At 41.0% G+C, this 17,594-nt stretch overlaps 52 non-coding genes across 52 annotated transcripts; all 52 read right to left on the bottom strand.

Moving 5' to 3' along the window:
* Positions 1-16: 16 nt before the first annotated feature.
* TRNAV-UAC (transfer RNA valine (anticodon UAC)) lies at positions 17-89 on the bottom strand. Its single transcript has one exon. It is a non-coding gene; the product is annotated as a tRNA-Val (tRNA).
* Positions 90-185: 96 nt separating this feature from the next.
* On the bottom strand, positions 186-258 carry TRNAV-AAC (transfer RNA valine (anticodon AAC)). The gene has a single exon. It is a non-coding gene; the product is annotated as a tRNA-Val (tRNA).
* Positions 259-354: 96 nt separating this feature from the next.
* TRNAV-UAC (transfer RNA valine (anticodon UAC)) lies at positions 355-427 on the bottom strand. Its single transcript has one exon. It is a non-coding gene; the product is annotated as a tRNA-Val (tRNA).
* Positions 428-523: 96 nt separating this feature from the next.
* On the bottom strand, positions 524-596 carry TRNAV-AAC (transfer RNA valine (anticodon AAC)). The gene has a single exon. It is a non-coding gene; the product is annotated as a tRNA-Val (tRNA).
* Positions 597-861: 265 nt separating this feature from the next.
* On the bottom strand, positions 862-934 carry TRNAV-AAC (transfer RNA valine (anticodon AAC)). Its single transcript has one exon. It is a non-coding gene; the product is annotated as a tRNA-Val (tRNA).
* A 96-nt stretch (positions 935-1,030) lies between these two features.
* On the bottom strand, positions 1,031-1,103 carry TRNAV-AAC (transfer RNA valine (anticodon AAC)). Its single transcript has one exon. It is a non-coding gene; the product is annotated as a tRNA-Val (tRNA).
* A 96-nt stretch (positions 1,104-1,199) lies between these two features.
* On the bottom strand, positions 1,200-1,272 carry TRNAV-AAC (transfer RNA valine (anticodon AAC)). The gene has a single exon. It is a non-coding gene; the product is annotated as a tRNA-Val (tRNA).
* Positions 1,273-1,537: 265 nt separating this feature from the next.
* On the bottom strand, positions 1,538-1,610 carry TRNAV-UAC (transfer RNA valine (anticodon UAC)). Its single transcript has one exon. It is a non-coding gene; the product is annotated as a tRNA-Val (tRNA).
* A 96-nt stretch (positions 1,611-1,706) lies between these two features.
* TRNAV-AAC (transfer RNA valine (anticodon AAC)) lies at positions 1,707-1,779 on the bottom strand. The gene has a single exon. It is a non-coding gene; the product is annotated as a tRNA-Val (tRNA).
* Positions 1,780-1,873: 94 nt separating this feature from the next.
* Positions 1,874-1,946, bottom strand: TRNAV-AAC (transfer RNA valine (anticodon AAC)). The gene has a single exon. It is a non-coding gene; the product is annotated as a tRNA-Val (tRNA).
* A 96-nt stretch (positions 1,947-2,042) lies between these two features.
* On the bottom strand, positions 2,043-2,115 carry TRNAV-AAC (transfer RNA valine (anticodon AAC)). The gene has a single exon. It is a non-coding gene; the product is annotated as a tRNA-Val (tRNA).
* Positions 2,116-2,211: 96 nt separating this feature from the next.
* Positions 2,212-2,284, bottom strand: TRNAV-AAC (transfer RNA valine (anticodon AAC)). The gene has a single exon. It is a non-coding gene; the product is annotated as a tRNA-Val (tRNA).
* A 96-nt stretch (positions 2,285-2,380) lies between these two features.
* TRNAV-AAC (transfer RNA valine (anticodon AAC)) lies at positions 2,381-2,453 on the bottom strand. The gene has a single exon. It is a non-coding gene; the product is annotated as a tRNA-Val (tRNA).
* Positions 2,454-2,549: 96 nt separating this feature from the next.
* On the bottom strand, positions 2,550-2,622 carry TRNAV-AAC (transfer RNA valine (anticodon AAC)). The gene has a single exon. It is a non-coding gene; the product is annotated as a tRNA-Val (tRNA).
* Positions 2,623-2,718: 96 nt separating this feature from the next.
* TRNAV-AAC (transfer RNA valine (anticodon AAC)) lies at positions 2,719-2,791 on the bottom strand. Its single transcript has one exon. It is a non-coding gene; the product is annotated as a tRNA-Val (tRNA).
* Positions 2,792-2,887: 96 nt separating this feature from the next.
* Positions 2,888-2,960, bottom strand: TRNAV-AAC (transfer RNA valine (anticodon AAC)). The gene has a single exon. It is a non-coding gene; the product is annotated as a tRNA-Val (tRNA).
* Positions 2,961-3,056: 96 nt separating this feature from the next.
* On the bottom strand, positions 3,057-3,129 carry TRNAV-UAC (transfer RNA valine (anticodon UAC)). The gene has a single exon. It is a non-coding gene; the product is annotated as a tRNA-Val (tRNA).
* A 96-nt stretch (positions 3,130-3,225) lies between these two features.
* TRNAV-AAC (transfer RNA valine (anticodon AAC)) lies at positions 3,226-3,298 on the bottom strand. Its single transcript has one exon. It is a non-coding gene; the product is annotated as a tRNA-Val (tRNA).
* A 265-nt stretch (positions 3,299-3,563) lies between these two features.
* Positions 3,564-3,636, bottom strand: TRNAV-AAC (transfer RNA valine (anticodon AAC)). Its single transcript has one exon. It is a non-coding gene; the product is annotated as a tRNA-Val (tRNA).
* A 96-nt stretch (positions 3,637-3,732) lies between these two features.
* TRNAV-AAC (transfer RNA valine (anticodon AAC)) lies at positions 3,733-3,805 on the bottom strand. The gene has a single exon. It is a non-coding gene; the product is annotated as a tRNA-Val (tRNA).
* A 96-nt stretch (positions 3,806-3,901) lies between these two features.
* Positions 3,902-3,974, bottom strand: TRNAV-AAC (transfer RNA valine (anticodon AAC)). The gene has a single exon. It is a non-coding gene; the product is annotated as a tRNA-Val (tRNA).
* Positions 3,975-4,239: 265 nt separating this feature from the next.
* Positions 4,240-4,312, bottom strand: TRNAV-UAC (transfer RNA valine (anticodon UAC)). The gene has a single exon. It is a non-coding gene; the product is annotated as a tRNA-Val (tRNA).
* Positions 4,313-4,408: 96 nt separating this feature from the next.
* TRNAV-AAC (transfer RNA valine (anticodon AAC)) lies at positions 4,409-4,481 on the bottom strand. The gene has a single exon. It is a non-coding gene; the product is annotated as a tRNA-Val (tRNA).
* A 94-nt stretch (positions 4,482-4,575) lies between these two features.
* On the bottom strand, positions 4,576-4,648 carry TRNAV-AAC (transfer RNA valine (anticodon AAC)). Its single transcript has one exon. It is a non-coding gene; the product is annotated as a tRNA-Val (tRNA).
* Positions 4,649-4,744: 96 nt separating this feature from the next.
* On the bottom strand, positions 4,745-4,817 carry TRNAV-AAC (transfer RNA valine (anticodon AAC)). Its single transcript has one exon. It is a non-coding gene; the product is annotated as a tRNA-Val (tRNA).
* Positions 4,818-4,913: 96 nt separating this feature from the next.
* Positions 4,914-4,986, bottom strand: TRNAV-AAC (transfer RNA valine (anticodon AAC)). Its single transcript has one exon. It is a non-coding gene; the product is annotated as a tRNA-Val (tRNA).
* A 96-nt stretch (positions 4,987-5,082) lies between these two features.
* On the bottom strand, positions 5,083-5,155 carry TRNAV-UAC (transfer RNA valine (anticodon UAC)). The gene has a single exon. It is a non-coding gene; the product is annotated as a tRNA-Val (tRNA).
* Positions 5,156-5,251: 96 nt separating this feature from the next.
* On the bottom strand, positions 5,252-5,324 carry TRNAV-AAC (transfer RNA valine (anticodon AAC)). The gene has a single exon. It is a non-coding gene; the product is annotated as a tRNA-Val (tRNA).
* Positions 5,325-5,418: 94 nt separating this feature from the next.
* TRNAV-AAC (transfer RNA valine (anticodon AAC)) lies at positions 5,419-5,491 on the bottom strand. The gene has a single exon. It is a non-coding gene; the product is annotated as a tRNA-Val (tRNA).
* A 96-nt stretch (positions 5,492-5,587) lies between these two features.
* Positions 5,588-5,660, bottom strand: TRNAV-AAC (transfer RNA valine (anticodon AAC)). The gene has a single exon. It is a non-coding gene; the product is annotated as a tRNA-Val (tRNA).
* Positions 5,661-5,756: 96 nt separating this feature from the next.
* On the bottom strand, positions 5,757-5,829 carry TRNAV-AAC (transfer RNA valine (anticodon AAC)). Its single transcript has one exon. It is a non-coding gene; the product is annotated as a tRNA-Val (tRNA).
* A 96-nt stretch (positions 5,830-5,925) lies between these two features.
* TRNAV-UAC (transfer RNA valine (anticodon UAC)) lies at positions 5,926-5,998 on the bottom strand. The gene has a single exon. It is a non-coding gene; the product is annotated as a tRNA-Val (tRNA).
* A 96-nt stretch (positions 5,999-6,094) lies between these two features.
* On the bottom strand, positions 6,095-6,167 carry TRNAV-AAC (transfer RNA valine (anticodon AAC)). Its single transcript has one exon. It is a non-coding gene; the product is annotated as a tRNA-Val (tRNA).
* Positions 6,168-6,263: 96 nt separating this feature from the next.
* TRNAV-UAC (transfer RNA valine (anticodon UAC)) lies at positions 6,264-6,336 on the bottom strand. The gene has a single exon. It is a non-coding gene; the product is annotated as a tRNA-Val (tRNA).
* Positions 6,337-6,432: 96 nt separating this feature from the next.
* Positions 6,433-6,505, bottom strand: TRNAV-AAC (transfer RNA valine (anticodon AAC)). The gene has a single exon. It is a non-coding gene; the product is annotated as a tRNA-Val (tRNA).
* Positions 6,506-6,601: 96 nt separating this feature from the next.
* TRNAV-UAC (transfer RNA valine (anticodon UAC)) lies at positions 6,602-6,675 on the bottom strand. The gene has a single exon. It is a non-coding gene; the product is annotated as a tRNA-Val (tRNA).
* Positions 6,676-6,934: 259 nt separating this feature from the next.
* Positions 6,935-7,007, bottom strand: TRNAV-AAC (transfer RNA valine (anticodon AAC)). The gene has a single exon. It is a non-coding gene; the product is annotated as a tRNA-Val (tRNA).
* A 259-nt stretch (positions 7,008-7,266) lies between these two features.
* On the bottom strand, positions 7,267-7,339 carry TRNAV-AAC (transfer RNA valine (anticodon AAC)). The gene has a single exon. It is a non-coding gene; the product is annotated as a tRNA-Val (tRNA).
* Positions 7,340-7,435: 96 nt separating this feature from the next.
* Positions 7,436-7,508, bottom strand: TRNAV-UAC (transfer RNA valine (anticodon UAC)). The gene has a single exon. It is a non-coding gene; the product is annotated as a tRNA-Val (tRNA).
* A 96-nt stretch (positions 7,509-7,604) lies between these two features.
* On the bottom strand, positions 7,605-7,677 carry TRNAV-AAC (transfer RNA valine (anticodon AAC)). Its single transcript has one exon. It is a non-coding gene; the product is annotated as a tRNA-Val (tRNA).
* Positions 7,678-7,771: 94 nt separating this feature from the next.
* TRNAV-AAC (transfer RNA valine (anticodon AAC)) lies at positions 7,772-7,844 on the bottom strand. The gene has a single exon. It is a non-coding gene; the product is annotated as a tRNA-Val (tRNA).
* A 96-nt stretch (positions 7,845-7,940) lies between these two features.
* TRNAV-AAC (transfer RNA valine (anticodon AAC)) lies at positions 7,941-8,013 on the bottom strand. Its single transcript has one exon. It is a non-coding gene; the product is annotated as a tRNA-Val (tRNA).
* Positions 8,014-8,109: 96 nt separating this feature from the next.
* Positions 8,110-8,182, bottom strand: TRNAV-AAC (transfer RNA valine (anticodon AAC)). Its single transcript has one exon. It is a non-coding gene; the product is annotated as a tRNA-Val (tRNA).
* A 96-nt stretch (positions 8,183-8,278) lies between these two features.
* TRNAV-UAC (transfer RNA valine (anticodon UAC)) lies at positions 8,279-8,351 on the bottom strand. The gene has a single exon. It is a non-coding gene; the product is annotated as a tRNA-Val (tRNA).
* A 96-nt stretch (positions 8,352-8,447) lies between these two features.
* On the bottom strand, positions 8,448-8,520 carry TRNAV-AAC (transfer RNA valine (anticodon AAC)). The gene has a single exon. It is a non-coding gene; the product is annotated as a tRNA-Val (tRNA).
* Positions 8,521-8,616: 96 nt separating this feature from the next.
* TRNAV-UAC (transfer RNA valine (anticodon UAC)) lies at positions 8,617-8,689 on the bottom strand. The gene has a single exon. It is a non-coding gene; the product is annotated as a tRNA-Val (tRNA).
* Positions 8,690-8,785: 96 nt separating this feature from the next.
* TRNAV-AAC (transfer RNA valine (anticodon AAC)) lies at positions 8,786-8,858 on the bottom strand. Its single transcript has one exon. It is a non-coding gene; the product is annotated as a tRNA-Val (tRNA).
* Positions 8,859-8,954: 96 nt separating this feature from the next.
* On the bottom strand, positions 8,955-9,028 carry TRNAV-UAC (transfer RNA valine (anticodon UAC)). Its single transcript has one exon. It is a non-coding gene; the product is annotated as a tRNA-Val (tRNA).
* Positions 9,029-9,287: 259 nt separating this feature from the next.
* TRNAV-AAC (transfer RNA valine (anticodon AAC)) lies at positions 9,288-9,360 on the bottom strand. The gene has a single exon. It is a non-coding gene; the product is annotated as a tRNA-Val (tRNA).
* Positions 9,361-9,619: 259 nt separating this feature from the next.
* Positions 9,620-9,692, bottom strand: TRNAV-UAC (transfer RNA valine (anticodon UAC)). Its single transcript has one exon. It is a non-coding gene; the product is annotated as a tRNA-Val (tRNA).
* A 96-nt stretch (positions 9,693-9,788) lies between these two features.
* TRNAV-UAC (transfer RNA valine (anticodon UAC)) lies at positions 9,789-9,861 on the bottom strand. Its single transcript has one exon. It is a non-coding gene; the product is annotated as a tRNA-Val (tRNA).
* A 7,017-nt stretch (positions 9,862-16,878) lies between these two features.
* TRNAV-UAC (transfer RNA valine (anticodon UAC)) lies at positions 16,879-16,951 on the bottom strand. The gene has a single exon. It is a non-coding gene; the product is annotated as a tRNA-Val (tRNA).
* Between the last annotated feature and the right edge of the window lie 643 nt (positions 16,952-17,594).

Below are 17,594 nucleotides of genomic sequence, written 5' to 3'. Positions count from 1 at the left end.
TAATGATATGGTAATCTGTACCTGCCAGGGATCGACCCTGGGACATTCCGCGTGTAAGCCGGATGTGATAACCACTACACCACAGGTACGGGACGAGTCGTCCAGAATAGGCATTACATGAATGATTGGCATCAACCTTGTAAGAAAAGAAATTTAACGGTGTTTTGTGTAATGATATGGTAATCTGTACCTGCCAGGGATCGAACCTGGGACATTCCGCGTGTTAGGCGGATGTGATAACCACTACACCACAGGTACGGGCCGAGTCCTCCAGAACAGGCATTACATGAATGATTGGCAACAACCTTGTAAGAAAAGAAATTTAACGGTGTTTTGTGTAATTATATAGTAATCTGTACCTGCCAGGGATCGAACCTGGGACATTCCGCGTGTAAGGCGGATGTGATAACCACTACACCACAGGTACGGGCCGAGTCCTCCAGAACAGGCATTACATGAATGATTGGCATCAAGCTTGTAAGAAAAGAAATTTAACGGTGTTTTGTGTAATGATATGGTAATCTGTACCTGCCAGGGATCGAACCTGGGACATTCCGCGTGTTAAGCGGATGTGATAACCACTACACCACAGGTACCGGCCGTGTCCTCCAGAATAGGCATTACATGAATGATTGGCATCAACCTTGTAAGAGAAGAAATTTAACGGTGTTTTGTGTAACGAAATGGTAATCTGTACCTGCCAGGGATCGAACCTGGCACATTCCGCGTGTTAGGCGGATGTGATAACCACTACACCACAGGTATGGGCCGTGTACTCCAGAATAGGCATTACATGAATGATTGGCATCAACCTTGTAAGAAAAGAAATTTAACGGTGTTTTCTGTAATGATATGGTAATCTGTACCTGCCAGAGTTCGAACCTGGGACATTCCGCGTGTTAGGCGGATGTGATAACCACTACACCACAGGTACGGGGCGAGTCCTCCAGAATAGGCATTACATGAATGATTGGCATCAACCATGTAAGAAAAGAAATTTAACGGTGTTTTGTGTAATGATATGGTAATCTGTACCTGCCAGAGTTCGAACCTGGGACATTCCGCGTGTTAGGCGGATGTGATAACCACTACACCACAGGTACGGGCCGAGTCCTCCAGAACAGGCATTACATGAATGATTGGCATCAAGCTTGTAAGAAAAGAAATTTAACGGTGTTTTGTGTAATGATATGGTAATCTGTACCTGCCAGGGATCGAACCTGGGACATTCCGCGTGTTAAGCGGATGTGATAACCACTACACCACAGGTACCGGCCGTGTCCTCCAGAATAGGCATTACATGAATGATTGGCATCAACCTTGTAAGAGAAGAAATTTAACGGTGTTTTGTGTAACGAAATGGTAATCTGTACCTGCCAGGGATCGAACCTGGCACATTCCGCGTGTTAGGCGGATGTGATAACCACTACACCACAGGTATGGGCCGTGTACTCCAGAATAGGCATTACATGAATGATTGGCATCAACCTTGTAAGAAAAGAAATTTAACGGTGTTTTCTGTAATGATATGGTAATCTGTACCTGCCAGGGATCGAACCTGGGACATTCCGCGTGTAAGGCGGATGTGATAACCACTACACCACAGGTATGGGCCGAGTACTCCAGAACAGGCATTACATGAATGATTGGCATCAACCTTGTAAGAAAAGAAAATTAACGGTGTTTTGTGTAATGATATGGTAATCTGTACCTGCCAGGGATCGAACCTGGGACATTCCGCGTGTTAGGCGGATGTGATAACCACTACACCACAGGTACGGGCCGAGTCCTCCAGAATAGGCATTACATGAATGATTGGCATCAACCTTGTAAGAAGAAATTTAACGGTGTTTTGTGTAACGAAATTGTAATCTGTACCTGCCAGGGATCGAACCTGGCACATTCCGCGTGTTAGGCGGATGTGATAACCACTACACCACAGGTACGGGCCGAGTCCTCCAGAATAGGCATTACATGAATGAATGGTATCAACCTTGTAAGAGAAGAAGTTTAACGGTGTGTTGTGTAATTATATAGTAATCTGTACCTGCCAGGGATCGAACCTGGGACATTCCGCGTGTTAGGCGGATGTGATAACCACTACACCACAGGTACGGGCCGAGTGTTCCAGAATAGGCATTACATGAATGATTGGCAACAACCTTGTAAGAAAAGAAATTTAACGGTGTTTTGTGTAATTATATAGTAATCTGTACCTGCCAGGGATCGAACCTGGGACATTCCGCGTGTTAGGCGGATGTGATAACCACTACACCACCGGTACGGGCCGAGTCCTCCAGAACAGGCATTACATGAATGATTGGCATCAACCTTGTAAGAAAAGAAATTTAACGGTGTTTTGTGTAATGATATGGTAATCTGTACCTGCCAGGGATCGAACCTGGGACATTCCGCGTGTTAGGCGGATGTGATAACCACTACACCACAGGTACGGGCCGAGTCCTCCAGAATAGGCATTACATGAATGAATGGTATCAACCTTGTAAGAGAAGAAGTTTAACGGTGTGTTGTGTAATTATATAGTAATCTGTACCTGCCAGGGATCGAACCTGGGACATTCCGCGTGTTAGGCGGATGTGATAACCACTACACCACAGGTACGGGCCGAGTGTTCCAGAATAGGCATTACATGAATGATTGGCAACAACCTTGTAAGAAAAGAAATTTAACGGTGTTTTGTGTAATTATATAGTAATCTGTACCTGCCAGGGATCGAACCTGGGACATTCCGCGTGTTAGGCGGATGTGATAACCACTACACCACCGGTACGGGCCGAGTCCTCCAGAACAGGCATTACATGAATGATTGGCATCAACCTTGTAAGAAAAGAAATTTAACGGTGTTTTGTGTAATGATATGGTAATCTGTACCTGCCAGGGATCGAACCTGGGACATTCCGCGTGTTAGGCGGATGTGATAACCACTACACCACAGGTACGGGCCGAGTCCTCCAGAATAGGCATTACATGAATGATTGGCATCAACCTCGTAAGAGAAGAAATTTAACGGTGTTTTGTGTAACGAAATGGTAATCTGTACCTGCCAGGGATCGAACCTGGGAGATTCCGCGTGTAAGGTGGATGTGATAACCACTACACCACAGGTATGGGCCGAGTACTCCAGAACAGGCATTACATGAATGATTGGCATCAACCTTGTAAGAAAAGAAAATTAACGGTGTTTTGTGTAATGATATGGTAATCTGTACCTGCCAGGGATCGAACCTGGGACATTCCGCGTGTTAAGCGGATGTGATAACCACTACACCACAGGTACCGGCCGTGTCCTCCAGAATAGGCATTACATGAATGATTGGCATCAACCTTGTAAGAGAAGAAATTTAACGGTGTTTTGTGTAACGAAATGGTAATCTGTACCTGCCAGGGATCGAACCTGGCACATTCCGCGTGTTAGGCGGATGTGATAACCACTACACCACAGGTATGGGCCGTGTACTCCAGAATAGGCATTACATGAATGATTGGCATCAACCTTGTAAGAAAAGAAATTTAACGGTGTTTTCTGTAATGATATGGTAATCTGTACCTGCCAGAGTTCGAACCTGGGACATTCCGCGTGTTAGGCGGATGTGATAACCACTACACCACAGGTACGGGGCGAGTCCTCCAGAATAGGCATTACATGAATGATTGGCATCAACCATGTAAGAAAAGAAATTTAACGGTGTTTTGTGTAATGATATGGTAATCTGTACCTGCCAGAGTTCGAACCTGGGACATTCCGCGTGTTAGGCGGATGTGATAACCACTACACCACAGGTACGGGCCGAGTCCTCCAGAACAGGCATTACATGAATGATTGGCATCAAGCTTGTAAGAAAAGAAATTTAACGGTGTTTTGTGTAATGATATGGTAATCTGTACCTGCCAGGGATCGAACCTGGGACATTCCGCGTGTTAAGCGGATGTGATAACCACTACACCACAGGTACCGGCCGTGTCCTCCAGAATAGGCATTACATGAATGATTGGCATCAACCTTGTAAGAGAAGAAATTTAACGGTGTTTTGTGTAACGAAATGGTAATCTGTACCTGCCAGGGATCGAACCTGGCACATTCCGCGTGTTAGGCGGATGTGATAACCACTACACCACAGGTATGGGCCGTGTACTCCAGAATAGGCATTACATGAATGATTGGCATCAACCTTGTAAGAAAAGAAATTTAACGGTGTTTTCTGTAATGATATGGTAATCTGTACCTGCCAGGGATCGAACCTGGGACATTCCGCGTGTAAGGCGGATGTGATAACCACTACACCACAGGTATGGGCCGAGTACTCCAGAACAGGCATTACATGAATGATTGGCATCAACCTTGTAAGAAAAGAAAATTAACGGTGTTTTGTGTAATGATATGGTAATCTGTACCTGCCAGGGATCGAACCTGGGACATTCCGCGTGTTAGGCGGATGTGATAACCACTACACCACAGGTACGGGCCGAGTCCTCCAGAATAGGCATTACATGAATGATTGGCATCAACCTTGTAAGAAGAAATTTAACGGTGTTTTGTGTAACGAAATTGTAATCTGTACCTGCCAGGGATCGAACCTGGCACATTCCGCGTGTTAGGCGGATGTGATAACCACTACACCACAGGTACGGGCCGAGTCCTCCAGAATAGGCATTACATGAATGAATGGTATCAACCTTGTAAGAGAAGAAGTTTAACGGTGTGTTGTGTAATTATATAGTAATCTGTACCTGCCAGGGATCGAACCTGGGACATTCCGCGTGTTAGGCGGATGTGATAACCACTACACCACAGGTACGGGCCGAGTGTTCCAGAATAGGCATTACATGAATGATTGGCAACAACCTTGTAAGAAAAGAAATTTAACGGTGTTTTGTGTAATTATATAGTAATCTGTACCTGCCAGGGATCGAACCTGGGACATTCCGCGTGTTAGGCGGATGTGATAACCACTACACCACCGGTACGGGCCGAGTCCTCCAGAACAGGCATTACATGAATGATTGGCATCAACCTTGTAAGAAAAGAAATTTAACGGTGTTTTGTGTAATGATATGGTAATCTGTACCTGCCAGGGATCGAACCTGGGACATTCCGCGTGTAAGGCGGATGTGATAACCACTACACCACAGGTATGGGCCGAGTACTCCAGAACAGGCATTACATGAATGATTGGCATCAACCTTGTAAGAAAAGAAAATTAACGGTGTTTTGTGTAATGATATGGTAATCTGTACCTGCCAGGGATCGAACCTGGGACATTCCGCGTGTTAGGCGGATGTGATAACCACTACACCACAGGTACGGGCCGAGTCCTCCAGAATAGGCATTACATGAATGATTGGCATCAACCTTGTAAGAAGAAATTTAACGGTGTTTTGTGTAACGAAATTGTAATCTGTACCTGCCAGGGATCGAACCTGGCACATTCCGCGTGTTAGGCGGATGTGATAACCACTACACCACAGGTACGGGCCGAGTCCTCCAGAATAGGCATTACATGAATGAATGGTATCAACCTTGTAAGAGAAGAAGTTTAACGGTGTGTTGTGTAATTATATAGTAATCTGTACCTGCCAGGGATCGAACCTGGGACATTCCGCGTGTTAGGCGGATGTGATAACCACTACACCACAGGTACGGGCCGAGTGTTCCAGAATAGGCATTACATGAATGATTGGCAACAACCTTGTAAGAAAAGAAATTTAACGGTGTTTTGTGTAATTATATAGTAATCTGTACCTGCCAGGGATCGAACCTGGGACATTCCGCGTGTTAGGCGGATGTGATAACCACTACACCACCGGTACGGGCCGAGTCCTCCAGAACAGGCATTACATGAATGATTGGCATCAACCTTGTAAGAAAAGAAATTTAACGGTGTTTTGTGTAATGATATGGTAATCTGTACCTGCCAGGGATCGAACCTGGGACATTCCGCGAGTAAGGCGGATGTGATAACCACTACACCACAGGTACGGGACGAGTCGCCCAGAATAGGCATTACATGAATGATTGGCATCAACCTTGTAAGAAAAGAAATTGAACGGTGTTTTGTGTAATGATATGGTAATCTGTACCTGCCAGGGATCGAACCTGGGACATTCCGCGTGTTAGGCGGATGTGATAACCACTACACCACAGGTACGGGCCGAGTCCTCCAGAATAGGCATTACATGAATGATTGGCATCAACCTCGTAAGAGAAGAAATTTAACGGTGTTTTGTGTAACGAAATGGTAATCTGTACCTGCCAGGGATCGAACCTGGGAGATTCCGCGTGTAAGGTGGATGTGATAACCACTACACCACAGGTATGGGCCGAGTACTCCAGAACAGGCATTACATGAATGATTGGCATCAACCTTGTAAGAAAAGAAAATTAACGGTGTTTTGTGTAATGATATGGTAATCTGTACCTGCCAGGGATCGAACCTGGGACATTCCGCGTGTTAGGCGGATGTGATAACCACTACACCACAGGTACGGGCCGAGTCCTCCAGAACAGGCATTACATGAATGATTGGCATCAACCTTGTAAGAAAAGAAAATTAACGGTGTTTTGTGTAATGATATGGTAATCTGTACCTGCCACGGATCGAAACCTGGGACATTCCGCGTGTAAGGCGGATGTGATAACCACTACACCACAGGTACGGGCCGAGTCCTCCAGAATAGGCATTACATGAATGATTGGCATCAACCTTGTAAGAGAAGAAATTTAACGGTGTGTTGTGTAATGATATGGTAATCTGTCAGGGATCGAACCCGGGACATTCCGCGTGCAAGGCGGATGTGATAACCACTACACCACAGGTACGGGCCGAGTGTTCCAGAATAGGCATTACATGAATGATTGGCAACAACCTTGTAAGAAAAGAAATTTAACGGTGTTTTGTGTAATTATATAGTAATCTGTACCTGCCAGGGATCGAACCTGGGACATTCCGCGTGTTAGGCGGATGTGATAACCACTACACCACAGGTACGGGCCGAGTCCTCCAGAATAGGCATTACATGAATGATTGGCATCAACCTTGTAAGAGAAGAAATTTAACGGTGTGTTGTGTAATGATATGGTAATCTGTCAGGGATCGAACCCGGGACATTCCGCGTGCAAGGCGGATGTGATAACCACTACACCACAGGTACGGGCCGAGTGTTCCAGAATAGGCATTACATGAATGATTGGCAACAACCTTGTAAGAAAAGAAATTTAACGGTGTTTTGTGTAATTATATAGTAATCTGTACCTGCCAGGGATCGAACCTGGGACATTCCGCGTGTTAGGCGGATGTGATAACCACTACACCACAGGTATGGGCCGAGTCCTCCAGAATAGGCATTACATGAATGAATGGTATCAACCTTGTAAGAGAAGAAATTTAACGGTGTTTTGTGTAATGATATGGTAATCTGTACCTGCCAGGGATCGAACCTGGGACATTCCGCGTGTAAGGCGGATGTGATAACCACTACACCACAGGTATGGGCCGAGTACTCCAGAACAGGCATTACATGAATGATTGGCATCAACCTTGTAAGAAAAGAAAATTAACGGTGTTTTGTGTAATGATATGGTAATCTGTACCTGCCAGGGATAGAACCTGGGACATTCCGCGTGTTAGGCGGATGTGATAACCACTACACCACAGGTACGGGCCGAGTCCTCCAGAATAGGCATTACATGAATGATTGGCATCAACCTTGTAAGAAGAAATTTAACGGTGTTTTGTGTAACGAAATTGTAATCTGTACCTGCCAGGGATCGAACCTGGCACATTCCGCGTGTTAGGCGGATGTGATAACCACTACACCACAGGTACGGGCCGAGTCCTCCAGAATAGGCATTACATGAATGAATGGTATCAACCTTGTAAGAGAAGAAGTTTAACGGTGTGTTGTGTAATTATATAGTAATCTGTACCTGCCAGGGATCGAACCTGGGACATTCCGCGTGTTAGGCGGATGTGATAACCACTACACCACAGGTACGGGCCGAGTGTTCCAGAATAGGCATTACATGAATGATTGGCAACAACCTTGTAAGAAAAGAAATTTAACGGTGTTTTGTGTAATTATATAGTAATCTGTACCTGCCAGGGATCGAACCTGGGACATTCCGCGTGTTAGGCGGATGTGATAACCACTACACCACCGGTACGGGCCGAGTCCTCCAGAACAGGCATTACATGAATGATTGGCATCAACCTTGTAAGAAAAGAAATTTAACGGTGTTTTGTGTAATGATATGGTAATCTGTACCTGCCAGGGATCGAACCTGGGACATTCCGCGAGTAAGGCGGATGTGATAACCACTACACCACAGGTACGGGACGAGTCGTCCAGAATAGGCATTACATGAATGATTGGCATCAACCTTGTAAGAAAAGAAATTGAACGGTGTTTTGTGTAATGATATGGTAATCTGTACCTGCCAGGGATCGAACCTGGGACATTCCGCGTGTTAGGCGGATGTGATAACCACTACACCACAGGTACGGGCCGAGTCCTCCAGAATAGGCATTACATGAATGATTGGCATCAACCTCGTAAGAGAAGAAATTTAACGGTGTTTTGTGTAACGAAATGGTAATCTGTACCTGCCAGGGATCGAACCTGGGAGATTCCGCGTGTAAGGTGGATGTGATAACCACTACACCACAGGTATGGGCCGAGTACTCCAGAACAGGCATTACATGAATGATTGGCATCAACCTTGTAAGAAAAGAAAATTAACGGTGTTTTGTGTAATGATATGGTAATCTGTACCTGCCAGGGATCGAACCTGGGACATTCCGCGTGTTAGGCGGATGTGATAACCACTACACCACAGGTACGGGCCGAGTCCTCCAGAACAGGCATTACATGAATGATTGGCATCAACCTTGTAAGAAAAGAAAATTAACGGTGTTTTGTGTAATGATATGGTAATCTGTACCTGCCACGGATCGAAACCTGGGACATTCCGCGTGTAAGGCGGATGTGATAACCACTACACCACAGGTACGGGCCGAGTCCTCCAGAATAGGCATTACATGAATGATTGGCATCAACCTTGTAAGAGAAGAAATTTAACGGTGTGTTGTGTAATGATATGGTAATCTGTCAGGGATCGAACCCGGGACATTCCGCGTGCAAGGCGGATGTGATAACCACTACACCACAGGTACGGGCCGAGTGTTCCAGAATAGGCATTACATGAATGATTGGCAACAACCTTGTAAGAAAAGAAATTTAACGGTGTTTTGTGTAATTATATAGTAATCTGTACCTGCCAGGGATCGAACCTGGGACATTCCGCGTGTTAGGCGGATGTGATAACCACTACACCACAGGTATGGGCCGAGTCCTCCAGAATAGGCATTACATGAATGAATGGTATCAACCTTGTAAGAGAAGAAATTTAACGGTGTGTTGTGTAATGATATGGTAATCTGTCAGGGATCGAACCCGGGACATTCCGCGTGCAAGGCGGATGTGATAACCACTACACCACAGGTACGGGCCGAGTGTTCCAGAATAGGCATTACATGAATGATTGGCAACAACCTTGTAAGAAAAGAAATTTAACGGTGTTTTGTGTAATTATATGGTAATCTGTACCTGCCAGGGATCGAACCTGGGACATTCCGCGTGTAAGGAGGATGTGATAACCACTACACCACAGGTACGGGCCGAGTCCTCCAGAATAGGCATTACATGAATGATTGGCATGAACCTTGCAAGAAAAGAAATTTAACGGGGTTTTGTGTAATTATATGGTAATCTGTACCTGCCAGGGATCGAACCTGGGACATTCCGCGTGTAAGGCGGATGTGATAACCACTACACCACAGGTACGGGCCGAGTCCTCCAGAATAGGCATTACATGAATGATTGGTATCAACCTTGTAAGAAAAGAAATTTAACGGTGTTTTGGTAAATATAACGATATGGTAATCTGTTCCTGCCAGGGATCGAACCTGGGACATTCCGCGGGTTAGGAGGAAGTGCGCGAGCGTTGATATCTATGGTACACAATCCCCGAACAGGAAAAAGGCTGGTGGCACGGTGACCAATTACGAGGATTACACCGAAAGAGACCAAAAGACCTTTGTCGTAATACGACGCGTTCGGTTGACACAATGCACCAAGACTAGCTGCCAGCTCCCTTCGAGAACCCACGCTCCGCATGAGACACCATGAGAGAGAACGAAAGCGATCCTAGCATCCAAATATCCGTCCACGATGTTTGTTACGTTATTTTGTTTGGGTGGGGGTGGTTGAAATATTAAGCATGTATTTTGTTTCTAACAATGGAAAAAATTTGAATGTTTTAAGAGCGAAATCGCGGTATTTGCCCGAGGCTCCAGATATTACGTAAGCAGTCCTCGGCATTAATTTCTGACTAAGTTTGTTGTCGTTCGAGAAAAAGCTTAAACGAGGCCGTGAAACATATGTGAAATCACTCACCTTGTTCTCTGCAGTGTTTGTTGAATGATTGATTCCCGCTCCCGTTCCGAGTACCGCACTCTTCAGCGTCTAAATCTTCTGTGATTGAAACCTTTCTTGCAACTCATATTCACCAAGAACAGCAATGAAATTCGGTACATGAACTGTTTAAAAGGAAACAAGAAAAATGTGCCATTCTGAACAATGTAGAAAAGTGAACAATGTCTTAAAGCCGAACACATTGTATCAAAGCATTTCATGAGAACTGCATTACATGAAAACCGATTCCGACTCGATGACTTATATAAAACTACCATACCATTTGTATGAGTCACCAAATAGAAATTTGTGGCCACTGAAAAGCGTATCCTGACCTTCACATCACCATGTGACCTCAACATAAATTGGGAATCCCGCCTTAAGTCAGAGGTCTTCAACCTCCCAGACGCTGCGGGGCCAATTAAAATTGCACGAGAATCCCGAGGTCTACCGTCATATACTGCGGTATGATGATACTATCATGATTCACAAGGAATGTATAGTGTGTACAGGTCGTGAACGTAATGTACAGTGGTACATTACAAATATAATGCCGAGTCGCATCAATGTAATCTACAGTTTCATGGAATGGGCCAACTAGTTCTGAGTCTAGAATCTTCATTAATTCTTGAATTATATCTCTAGTTAATTCTTGAATTATTCTTTTCAATAATTCTTGAATTATTCTTTTCAGTAATTCTTGAAATATTCTTTTCATTAATTCTTAAACTATTCTGCTCATTAACTCTTAAATGACTTCTTTCATTAATTCTGAAATATGAGTAATTATTGAAATCGTATTTTTTCAAATATTTATCAGTTTGGTTGCATATTATTATTTGGTTATTATTTTGTTACCCTTTTAATTATCTATTAGTTACATTCGCTCGAATGTGACCAATACGCGTATTGTTTTATAAAAACAACGTTTATGAAACTTTTACATTGTAATCCCGGCCTAACACAAGATTTATAGAACTTAGTTCAATGTTATTGAACCCTTTCACACTTACGGACCAGTGAAAACCATAGAATATATTTCGCGGAGCGGCAGAAAGGAGGGAAATAGTTTACGGACCAGCAAAAAAAAAAAAAAAAAAAAAAAGTGTGGAATGGCAAAAGATAAATAAATAAAAGAAATAATTTGTAGATCCCCTGCAAAACATAAATATATACTGTAGGAGGTATAATTTGCGGGCCGACAAAAATGAATGAATAAAAATAATATTTACAGACCGTCTGAAAGACAGAAACAGAAACAAAAACCAATTTGGAAACAGTATTTTATTTTTGAAATCTGAAAACGTGTTGTGGCTGCATAGATTGGGCTAAATTGTTTTTCAGGCTGGTAGAAAATTCCCGCGGACTTACACCGGCCTCGGACCAGCGATTAGAGAACACTGGCTTAGTCGTTTTGTTTCCCAAAGTAAAATCTAATTCGTAATTTGCTTGTTTAATATGAAAAAACCTAATAAAACACAGGGTGATTATAATTAAAGTTCCCGTACTCTGGGTAGTTTCTCTCATAAACTAACATCCGCATGCAGGGGAATTTCCTGATACACTTGGTGGTTAAAAATTGAACTATTTTTTATTGCATAAATCTCTCTTCCCATGGTTTCATTAGGATATCCTGGAAATTTGTAATGTAAAAAGTAAATAAAGACAATTTCCGGGTTCTAGAGCCCTGTTAACTTTTTCCCATGTGGGGACCATGCCCGAGCATTACTGAAAACGAAATCTCAACTTTTGTATAGATCACCGGTTTCCAATTTTATTCACCTCGCGGTACACATTTAGTAAAATTCTGTGGCACATCAAAAGTGGTGTTCGAATTGATAATATTGGCTGTCATTTCTATTTTTTTGGTGGCATACCTTTGGGTTATTACAGTAGGATTCGCGATTATCCGATGCTGATGTTGAACCGATCGGATAATATCAAAGCCTCCTAGATGGAGACTGCTAGAATAGTTGCCCAAGGGGTCATTGATACTACACACAGATGAATTCTGTGAACCAGTTTCTGCGACGTAAGGTTTATTGCACCTAATTTTTAAATAACTTTTAAAAATAAAATTAAAAAAAATTTAAATTTAAAGCTAATGGAAAGTACTTCAGATAACACGAAACTCGGTTAATAGAGTACTGTAACCTCTAACCTCGGAATTTCTGTCGAAGGTAATCGGTTTAAGTGCTGGAACTAAGGACTCTTTGCAATCTGACCTGCGACAGAGAGTTAGTTATCACTAGAGCCCGGATCACATGCCAATGCATATGTGCATATGCATCTATATATTTTGGCCTTTTTTAGCGTTAATGGCCCTTTTTTACGTTAGCATAAATGCATAAAATCAAAGAATTTTCAGAATAAGTGCATATTTTTGAAGATTTATTTAAGTTCAATCACTTTTTTTTAATATAATTCTTCAGATAGATATTGCTCATAATATTATTTCATAACATTGTTTTTTTCCCGCAGGTAGAATTTAATGACTTTATAGAAAGATGTTTTGTATTATTTTTGAAAATATTTACTGTAACGCTAGTGGTAGAGGGATAGTGTCAAAAATGCTCAATTTTTTTAGAAATAGAGTCGAAATTTTTTTGTTACTGAGCAGCTACGACTAACTAGAAATTAAGAATGCCTAAACAATAAATATGCAGAATAGAGTGTTAGCTGAAGAATAATTATAATCAAAACTATGTACAACGTTTACACACGGAATTATTTAAAAAGCATTTTCATAATAACGACATATTTTTCTTTACAATCATTTTATCCTCCTTATCTAGGACATACAGGTGTTAACCTCCTTATCCTTTTCTACCCTCCTCATCGAACTTTGCATTCGGTTTACTTGCAAGGATTTAAAAAAAAGATCTCTGAAATTCTGGAGATAATTTTTGCATACTTAAGATAACTTGTCACGGTTGTTTCTAGAGCATTTAGGGTCCAGAAAAATAAAATCTAAATATGGATACCAGGGCCCTGTCAGCTGCTACCCCACTCTGTGTGAGCCATGACCATGGGCTGTCAAGACAGCCATCGGTCAGCTATTCCTCTATAATGCTGTGCAGTGCATGAGCAAACATAACAAATCTAGAACTCTTAATATCTGGATGCGAATACGACGGTATACTATATATGAAAAATGAAACTTCTTTGTTACTTCTATGCCAATTTTTCTCTCAGGAACTTACACCTATTTGCGTTCAAATTGGGCCACGGAAATTTTCTCAATAATGAAAATATCTGATTTATAGAGTTTATGGCTTTTAAATGTCCCGATTAAACATAAAACAGTGTTGACATTGTCATTCACAGTATAAAAAAAATTCAAAAAAAGAAAAGCATTTTCACAAAACATTTTGAAAATTGGCAAAAAAAAGGCAATTTATAGCATTTTGCCTGAACTTCCAGGCTCTAATGATAAAAGTCTCGTTTCTGAGTATGGTGACGATAGATTTCTTTGGTCGAACGGGACATTGGTAAAACGGGACAACTCTGTTTTTGTTTCCCCAAATACTTGGTTGCAAAATGTTCAATCGTCCCATTGTTTTTTATTCTACTCTAGAACGGGACTTTTATTTTCTTTGAACTAAAATCCTGCATTTTTGTTATTCAGTCATTGTGCGGTCTTAGAATGGAACTAGAATAGATAGTCTTAGAATGGAAATAGAATAGACAGTCTTAGAATGTATGCAAAATCATTATTGTTACAATACAGCATATAGTATATCACATATATCATCCGTTTTAGTGATTACTTATACATAAGTATCGAAAAGAATATATAATACATTGTGATTAAACACTATACCACCAGTACGGACCGGGTGAGCAAGAAATAGTATTACATGAATTACTGGTATCAACCTTGCAAAAAACTATAAAGTATAAACGATGTTTTGTATAACGATATGTTAATCTGTGCCTGCCGAGGATAGAACATGGGACTTTCCGCGTGTTAACCGGATGTTATAACCATAACCACTACACCCAGGTACGGGGCGAGCATGCAAGAAATAGCATTACATGAATCATTGGTATAGACCTTATAACAAAAAAATTAAAATAAATGAAGTTTTGTATAACGACGTGTTAATCTGTACCCGGCCGGGATTGAGCCAGTGCCCTTCCGCATGTGAGGCGGATGTGATAACCACTATACCTCAGGTAAGGACCGTAGACGCAAGAAATAGCATCACATGAATAATGTTATCAACCTTCTAAGAAAAGAATTGAAAAAAAACCGATTATATGTATTATCTGTACCTGCCAAGGATTGAACCGGGAACCTTCCGCGTGTTAGGCGGATGTGATAACCACAGCACCACAGGTACGGGATGAGCATGCAGGAAATAGCATTACATGAATCATTGTGTGTGGTATCAACCTTGCAACAAAAGAATTAATATAAACGATGTTTTTCATAACGGTGAGTTAATCTGTACCTGCGAGGGGTTGAACCGGGGACCTTTCGCATGTGAGGCGGATGTGATAACCACTACACCAGAGGAACCCTCCGAGAATGCAAGGAATTGCATCACATGAATCATTGGTGTCATAGACTTAAGATATAAATAGACCGCGCACGCTATTCATAAAACTTGTCGAACGTGAAGAAAAGATGAGCAGTATTGTCGGGGAAAGAACAGGTTCTGCGCTATTACATTTGGCGCGTTTTCGCAGAAGCTAGGATGTTGCTGTAACGAAATTTGACTCAATTCGATCAAGTTGATGAAAACTTTCCTTCATTTTTTCAATGAATTTCACTCATTTTTATGTGAAATATTTAGAGAGTATCAGATTTGAAAAAATAAATTCTATAAAATAAACAAATATTGGAAAACGGAACAACGTATATGTTGTAAAGCCTAATTCATTTATATTTTTAAATATTCTCTTCATTCACTTTGTCGCTTTTAATTTCGAAAATTTATTTATACTAGAGGTTATTAAAACAAAAATATATCTTTCCAGAACATTACAATTACTCTATATACTCATAATTAATGTATAATTAATTATAATGCATCATATTATGTTATATAATGTAACACATTGACACTCATACCATATTCAGTCATGAAATAATATTCAAACAATAAGAAAAAGTTTCATTTCTAACATTCCTGAAAAACCTTTTATAACCTCATCACACAAAACTGTAAACACTTACATAATATTTCAGGATTAAAATAGATTTTACTCAAGAAAATTACAGAATCTCATCATCAATTTCTCTAAATTATAAGAATTAAAATTCCATGTAGAGTATATATGTAATAATTTAAAGTGTGTATATATATATATATATATATATATATATATATATGTCACATATATATATGTCATATATATATATATATATATATGACATATGTAATCTCTTCGCTCCAAAAGTATGCATATGTTAATCTTAATTTAAGGTATTAAATCGTTTTTAGAATGATTCTTTTTCAAGATAACATCTGAGGTACACAATATATGACTTCAGGTCTTAGTACAGATATTGACTCAAAAAATCAATTGAATAATTAATTTTCTTGTTTGAAGCGGCAATTTCACATACAACAAACATAAATTAATGAATAAAAAAATTTCTTTTCTGTAATAGTTTTATCTCAGGTGTGAAGAGGGGTAAAAATACTATTATTTTTAGAGGTTGTTATGCACTTTTATGCAAAACTGCAATTGTCTAGAGTGGGGGGGGGGAATTTTCCTCACATTCTATTTAAATAGAATATTTTTCATAAATTTCTCCTCCTGAAAAGCATATTTTCCTCCAAGTTGAGCAAAAGTCGAATGAACTCACTAGCTCGCCAAATCTCGCCAAATCTTGCGGAGACGTATATTTCAGTTAAAACTTCATAAAACTCACAATTTCAATCATTTATTGCCAAAAATTCTATTAAAACATTTAATAATGATTCATGACATTTGAATTTTACCAAAACTTGGAACTTTAATTGAATTAAATCCAAAATGGAGTCGTTAAAAACTGAGATTACGTCAGAAATCCATTGCATCGTCAATTTAATATTCCAATTTTTAATTTATAAGAAGGGGAATAAGCAAAAAAGTATTCCCTTGTGAAAGGATACTGGTCCCCCTTTCCTAAACCGCTCAGAACATCCGAAAGCTGCGCAAGTGTTGGCCATTCTAATCAAAAATAAGACAGCGCGTGTAGATCGTCATAGGAGTAGCCATAAGGAAAGCATTGCCAGCGAGATTCCCTGACCAGCCTTTCGACTGGAGTCACGTGACTCCGGATCTTTGCTTCACATTGTAACCCCTCGCGCGCACTCTATAGTATTATTACTCTGTGATTGGTGTCAACCTTGTAAGAAAAACGGTGTTTTGTATTACGGTATGTTAAACTGTACCTGTCAGGAATCGAACCTGAGACCTTCCGCTTGTAAGGCGGATGTGATAACCACTACGCCACAGGTACGGTCAAAGCGCGCAAGAAATAGGATTACATTAATTATTGGTATCCATTGGTGTCAACCTTGTAAGAAAAATTGAACGGTGTTTTGAATAACGATATGTTAATCTCTACATGCCAGGGACTTTCGGCGTGTTAGGCGGATGTGATAACCACTACACCACATTTACGGATCGAGTGCGTAAGAAATAAATTTATATGAATCGTTGGTACACACCTAAGTAAACGGTGTTTTGTATGAGGATATGTTAACTCTGTAGCTGCCAAGGACTTTCCGCGTGTTAGGCGGATAAGATAACGACTACAGCACAGGTACGGGCAGGGCACGCAAGAAATAAATTTACATGAATGATTGGTATCAACCTTTTAAGAAAAGAAAATAAACGATGTTTTGTATAACGATATGTTAATCTGCCATGGTCTTTCCGCGTGTTAGGTGGATGTGATAACCAATACACCACAGGTATGGACCGGGTACACAAGAAATAGCATTACATAAATTATTGGTATCAACCTTGTAAGAAAAGAATTAAAGTAAAGGATATTTTATATAATTAAGTTAATGTGTATCTGCCAGGGATTGAACCTGGGACCTTCCGTGTGTTAAGCGGATGTGATAACCACTACACCACAGGTACGGATCGAGTGC

The sequence above is a fragment of the Pholcus phalangioides genome, unplaced genomic scaffold (genome assembly GCF_987345545.1).
Source record: "Pholcus phalangioides strain wild (caught in Gottingen) unplaced genomic scaffold, Ppha-v1.0 ptg000032l_1, whole genome shotgun sequence".
Taxonomy (NCBI): Eukaryota; Metazoa; Arthropoda; class Arachnida; order Araneae; family Pholcidae; genus Pholcus; species Pholcus phalangioides.
The sequence above is the reverse complement of the archived record's forward strand: the minus strand, read 5'-3'. Positions and strand labels throughout refer to the sequence as shown.